The 5,986-nt window shown below is 45.6% G+C and overlaps 1 long non-coding RNA gene across 1 annotated transcript in view; it reads right to left on the minus strand.

Moving 5' to 3' along the window:
• Nucleotides 1–3,022: 3,022 nt before the first annotated feature.
• The window catches only part of LOC125760332 (uncharacterized), a 7,844-nt gene continuing 4,880 nt past the window's right edge, over nucleotides 3,023–5,986 (minus strand). The window contains exons 2-3 of the long non-coding RNA XR_007417874.1: nucleotides 3,135–3,195; nucleotides 3,023–3,075 (exon numbers count right to left, since the gene is read on the minus strand). This is a non-coding gene — a long non-coding RNA (uncharacterized LOC125760332). The remainder of the gene's footprint in view (nucleotides 3,076–3,134; nucleotides 3,196–5,986) is intronic.

Below are 5,986 nucleotides of genomic sequence, written 5' to 3' on the forward strand. Positions count from 1 at the left end.
GGAGTTGTGAAGGGAGTGTTATCGTTGGTGAACGTGTTCAGGACAGTGCCCAATGGGCAACGGGATGATGCGGTTAACATTTACCGCCGAGCGCTTGTTCGGTACCCGCGGGAACCATGCGATGTGCAAGGAAGCAATAGCAACACACGTACGCCTGGCGACCCATGTCTTTTAGATAAGAATCCGCTCAACCGATGAGGTTCGGAATACTGTGCTCGCTGGATTTTCGTGAATCAGTATTACTGCAGCCCGGCTTCCTTCGTGCTTATTATTCCTGCTATCGGTGAGCTTATCGAAATGTTATGTATCGCTCTACGATTCGCATGCCTGTATACATCACATGTAACAGTAATTTATTGGAGCATAAGGCAAAACAAAGTGCACGTAGTGTCCGGGCACATTTTTGAGTGTACATATTGCCACAATTGGTGCTAATTGTGTGCAGTGTAGTAATATTGTGTTATTGACAGCACTGAATAAAACTGAAATGTCACAATTTTGACTTGACTAGGCGTCATTTCTTCATAAAACTGTAGCACACAAGCAATGTGCACTTTAAGAAACCTGCGCATGTGCGAAGCAAATAAGCAACGCTGCAAAAGTGAGGGGTACACTGCTGGTTTCTTTATTCCGACAGCGGAAGATGCCACGAACGCGCATTAAAAGTTCCAAGAATAAGCTTCCTAGTAAAACCAAGGCGAATTAAACGGCAGTACACTTAAATATCATTGCCTACTCATGAGTCGATGTTAGTTTAGCTGGCATTGACTTGAAGCGCACTAGTCATAGACTCGCCAGCTCGCCTTAACGCGACTCCTTAGCGATCAGGGGGCCTACGAAAACAATTTTTAGATCACATTTCGCGCTAGGGCCAACAAAATGACGTCACGTAAATACCGAATGTTGCGTCACATCCGCTTTATTTTTTGTTCCGCCGGCAGCGTTGCCTCCCCACACACATGGCGCTTAGCCCCATGAGCAGCTAATCAGCCGCCATTTTCTGAACGTAAGGACGTCTATGGAAGCTTCGCTGCCAGTTACACTTACCTTGGTCGTTCTGCCTGGGCTCGCATGAAAGTCGTGTGCCATCAAATAATTTCACTTCTTTTGGGGCCTCTTCGAGATAACAGCGTGCCTCCGAATAGCGCCTGTTCCTTTTCGGTTCAACACTTAGTGCTGACATTGCCCAATTATTTTCGAGGAATAAACATGGGTGATCGCTGTTTCATATGCGTCGGTATAATACGAAAGTGAAACGTATCTTCAGGGAAGCCAATAAACTTCCTTAGAGACTGTTTATTGTTGATCGATATACGAGAGCTTACACTGTAAAAAATTTTTCTTGAAAAAAACAGAAATTGTCTGGCAGCTGGCCTGCCAGAAAATTTCTGTTGTCTTTCTGTTTTCTGTTTTTATGTTTTTGTAATTTTACATGTCTCTTCTGTTCCTGCTAACAGAAAATATCTGTAATTTCCATCGCTTTTTCCGTTTTCAGTAACAGAAAATGTCTGTAATATTACATGTATTTTTTTGTTCTCAGCAACAGTAAATTTCTGTAATTTCGAATGTCTTTTCTGTTGACAGTAACAGAAAGCTTCTGTACCTTGACAAAGATTTTCGGTTCGCACTAACAGCGAATTTCTGTAATTTTACTACTCTTGGTTTTTTAGTACAGAAATCCTGTGATTGGACAAGTATTTTTTTTCATTCGTTCAATACAGGAAGTTTCCGTAATTAAAATGGGCTTTCTGCTTTAAGTAACAAGAAATTCTGAAATTGTATTCTTTCTCATGGCAGCAACGTCAGTTGACAAAAATTCGGCAATTTGACAGGGTATGCAATATTAAATGTATGTGGTGCAAGAACAGAAAATCTCAGACAGAAAGCACCACGATTTTTGCATCTGCATTGTCCCCTTTATAGCACGCATCCTCTCTCACAAATTCGTTAATTCAGTACACCATAGAGTGAAATGCGAACAAGTTTATTGACATGGAACATAAAAGTTCAGGCAGTTGCCAACATGTGCATCTTGAAATGCGAGAGATGCCCACACTATCACAAGCGGCCACTATGCGTTATTTGAAGGTCGCAGGTTCGGTCCCTGCCAGCGCGATGTTATCTTTCATCCACTTTGCTTTCTTCACATTTACTTCGTAATGACTACAAATAACATCCCCTGTACTTGCCTTGGCTTTCTTGTCTGTTTAGTTTTACAATTCCGTTTCGTTCACTATGCCCCAGTATCACAAGGGGTCCGGATTCAGGAATATCTCGGGGATATTGTTCGAGTTGGCCGGCACATATGTTTAAACGTCAAGTCCTTCAGGGAGCTACTCAATGACGGCACTTTCGGGTTCAGGTTGTGCTGTTTCCCACGTGTATGGTCAGTCGTTGTGCCCTTTCCGGGACTGACAGTGGCAATTGACCTAAAAAGAGAGGCAATTCCGTTTAGCAGTGCACAAGACCTAATATTCTTAGATACAGTGTAACTACAAAGGCACCTACTTGCCCTTCATAAGAATATGCTTTTCTGCATGCTCCATCTCAACTTAAATTACCATCACTTTAAATACAATACTGCCACATAAGTCTAAAATGAAACTCCTAACCTTTATAACACTAAAATTAGAATCTGGACCTTCTAATGTCTAAATACTGACAGCCAGTTTGCTTGTGGATACTCGCGAGCAGTATACCATAAAACAGGTAGCTTCTCATTGAAGGCATTATGGTTTAGTTTTAGTACTTTTGTTTCAAAACGCTTTCTTTTCATGTTACCTAAATGAGGCCATCTCAATAAATAAAGATATTCTATGTGAGCAATATACCACACATTTTTTTTAATGTTACCGGAAAGCTAAAATTATTGGCCAAAGTATTGTGTTCAAGATTTAGTTTCAATCTCACCTATGAGTGAACTCCAGGGTAAGACTTGTCTCTTTTGGGTGGGCAAAGTTGACGCAAAGTGTGCCAGGAATAATATCTTGAACGCCTCTCTAGGACTGCATGCTTGCGTCAGAGGAACGTTGTCAATGCAAGGTGTGAAGGACTTCCCTGTCAGGAAACCACCACCTGGAAGTTGAAAATTTGGGTTCAAGATTTACTATATTTAGAAGGGGAGAATAACATACCTTTAGCAAATATGAAAGGCCAACTTGGCATTTCCTCAATGTCATCATCACAGGTGGTATCCTTGAATAAAAAAAAGAGTATTGATCGAATAAGTAGACACGAGGTAAAATAGAATTTGTTAATAACAGGAAACCCGCGCGGGCAAACGGGACAAGACAGGCTGATAGGACTTTCTTGTCCCGTTTGCCCGCGCTGTTTCCTGTTATGAAGCCAAACCAACAAGCTCAAGCTCATACCCTTTTAAACAATTTGTTAAGCTGGATGTTTGCACGTATTTTAACACTGCGTACTCTCAAACACTTTGAGCGGCCCGAACGATGCTTATCAAAAAGCACAATGCAAGAAAGATTAAAAAATCAACAAGTGATTTTCAGGCTGTATTAGCACCGAATCTCTTGCCCTAAGTGGAAGTGAAATGACGCATTCTGAAATGCTGGTCTGCACCTGCGATGGTTCGCTCTATTTTCGGTGAACAATCGAGCCGGATATATCGAATTCGATAGAGATTGTGAAATAGTTCGATGTATAAATAATCCGATTTTCGAAATTGTGCTCATAATAAAAACATAGCACGTCTCTGACAAATATCTAAACTTGCAGAAAGGACGGGAGATTACCGATTGGCGTATCCAAAAGCAGCAACGTCGACATGCACACGACGGTGATAAATGATTTATTTGATGCGCAAAAAGGCCGAACAGGTCGACGGGGCTCAACTGGCAGCACACGTGAAATGCCCAAGAAGGAAGTAGTGCTGAATAAAAAAAAGGCCAGTTTAGTGCCGAGAAAGACCATGCCCTGTAGTCACAAGCAAGCGCTTACACCACACTCAAAATCCAGCGCCAAATCACGGCGCCGATACTTGGACGGAGCGCGAATTCAATCAAAAGCCGCCACTTCTTCAAAGCACCCACCCTACCCCCACGCCAGCTAAACGCGTGCGAGAACAACCACCGTGTTTCGAACAAGTAAGCGCTTCCACCGCATTCCAGATCCAGCGTCAATCACAGCGCCGATACCTTCGACGTAGTGCAAATGCATCAAAGCCGCCTCTTCTTCAAAGCACCCACCCTCCCCCCATGCCAGAGAAAACGCGTGCAAGAACAGCCAGCGTGTTTCGAACAAATAAGCGTTTACACCACATTCCAGGATACAGCGTCAAATCACAGCGCCGATACCTTCGACGTAGTGCAAATGCATCAAAAGCCGCCTCTTCTTCAAAGCACCCACCCTCCCCAAATGCCAGAGATACGCGTGCAAGAACAGCCAGCGTGTTTCGAACAAGTAAGCGTTTACACCACATTCCAGATACAGCGTCAAATCACAGCGCCGATACCTTCGACGTAGTGCAAATGCATCAAAAGCCGCCTCTTCTTCAAAGCACACCCACCCTCCCCCATGCCAGAGAAACGCGTGCAAGAACACCACCGTGTTTCGAACAAGTAAGCGCTTACACCGCATTCCAGATCCAGCGTCAAATCACAGCGCCGATACCTTCGACGTAGTGCAAATGCATCAAAGTCGCCTCTTCTTCAAAGCACCCACCCTCCTCCCCCCATGCCAGAGAAACGCGTGCAAGAACAGCCAGCGTGTTTCGAACAAGTAAGCGTTTACACCACATTCCAGATACAGCGTCAAATCACAGCGCCGATACCTTCGACGTAGTGCAAATGCATCAAAAGCCGCCACTTCTTCAAAGCACCCACCTACCCCCACGCAGCTAAACGCGTGCGAGAACAACCACCGTGTTTCGAACAAGTAAGCGCTTACACGCATTCCAGATCCAGCGTCAATCACAGCGCCGATACCTTCGACGTAGTGCAAATGCATCAAAAGCCGCCTTTCTTCAAAGCACCCACCCTCCCCCCATGCCAGAGAAACGCGTGCAAGAACAGCCAGCGTGTTTCGAACAAGTAAGCGTTTACACCACATTCCAGATACAGCGTCAAATCACAGCGCCGATACCTTCGACGTAGTGCAAATGCATCAAAAGCCGCCTCTTCTTCAAAGCACCCACCCTCCCCCCATGCCAGAGAAAACGCGTGCAAGAACAGCCAGCGTGTTTCGAACAAGTAAGCGTTTACACCACATTCCAGATACAGCGTCAAATCACAGCGCCGATACCTACGACGGAGCGCAAATTCATCAAAAGCCGCCTCTTCTTCAAAGCACCCACCTCCCCCCATGCCAGAGAAAGCGTGCAAGAACAGCCAGCGTGTTTCGAACAAGTAAGCGCTTACACCACATTCCAATCCAGCGTCAAATCACAGCGCCGATACCTTCGACGCAGCGCAAATTCATCAAAAGCCGCCTCTTCTTCAAAGCACCCACCCTCCCCCCATGCCAGAGAAACGCGTGCAAGAATAGCCTGCGTGTTTCGAACGAGTAAGCGCCTACACCACATTCCAGATCCAGCGTGAAATCACAGCGCCGATACCTTCGACGCAGCGCAAATTCATCAAAAGCCGCCTCTTCTTCAAAGCACCTCACCCACCCCCCCCATGCCAGGGAAACGACAGCATAACAAAAGCCCTCCCCCCACCCTCCCCCCATGCCAGAGAAACGCGTGCAAGACAGCCAGCGTGTTTCGAACGAGTAAGCACTTACACCACATTCCAGATACAGCGTCAAATCACAGTGCCGATACTTTCGACGGAGTGCAAAAGTTCATCATCAAGCCGCCTCTTCAAAGCACCCACCCTCCCCCCATGCCAGAGAAACGCGTGCAAGAACAGCCAGCTTGTTTCGAACAAAGTAAGCGCTTACCCACATTCCTGATCCAGCGTCAAATCACGGGGGGCGCCGATACCCTTCACGGACGGAAATTCTCACGGCCGCCACTTCATCAAAG

Source organism: Rhipicephalus sanguineus, chromosome 10, assembly GCF_013339695.2.
Source record: "Rhipicephalus sanguineus isolate Rsan-2018 chromosome 10, BIME_Rsan_1.4, whole genome shotgun sequence".
NCBI classification, from domain to species: Eukaryota; Metazoa; Arthropoda; class Arachnida; order Ixodida; family Ixodidae; genus Rhipicephalus; species Rhipicephalus sanguineus.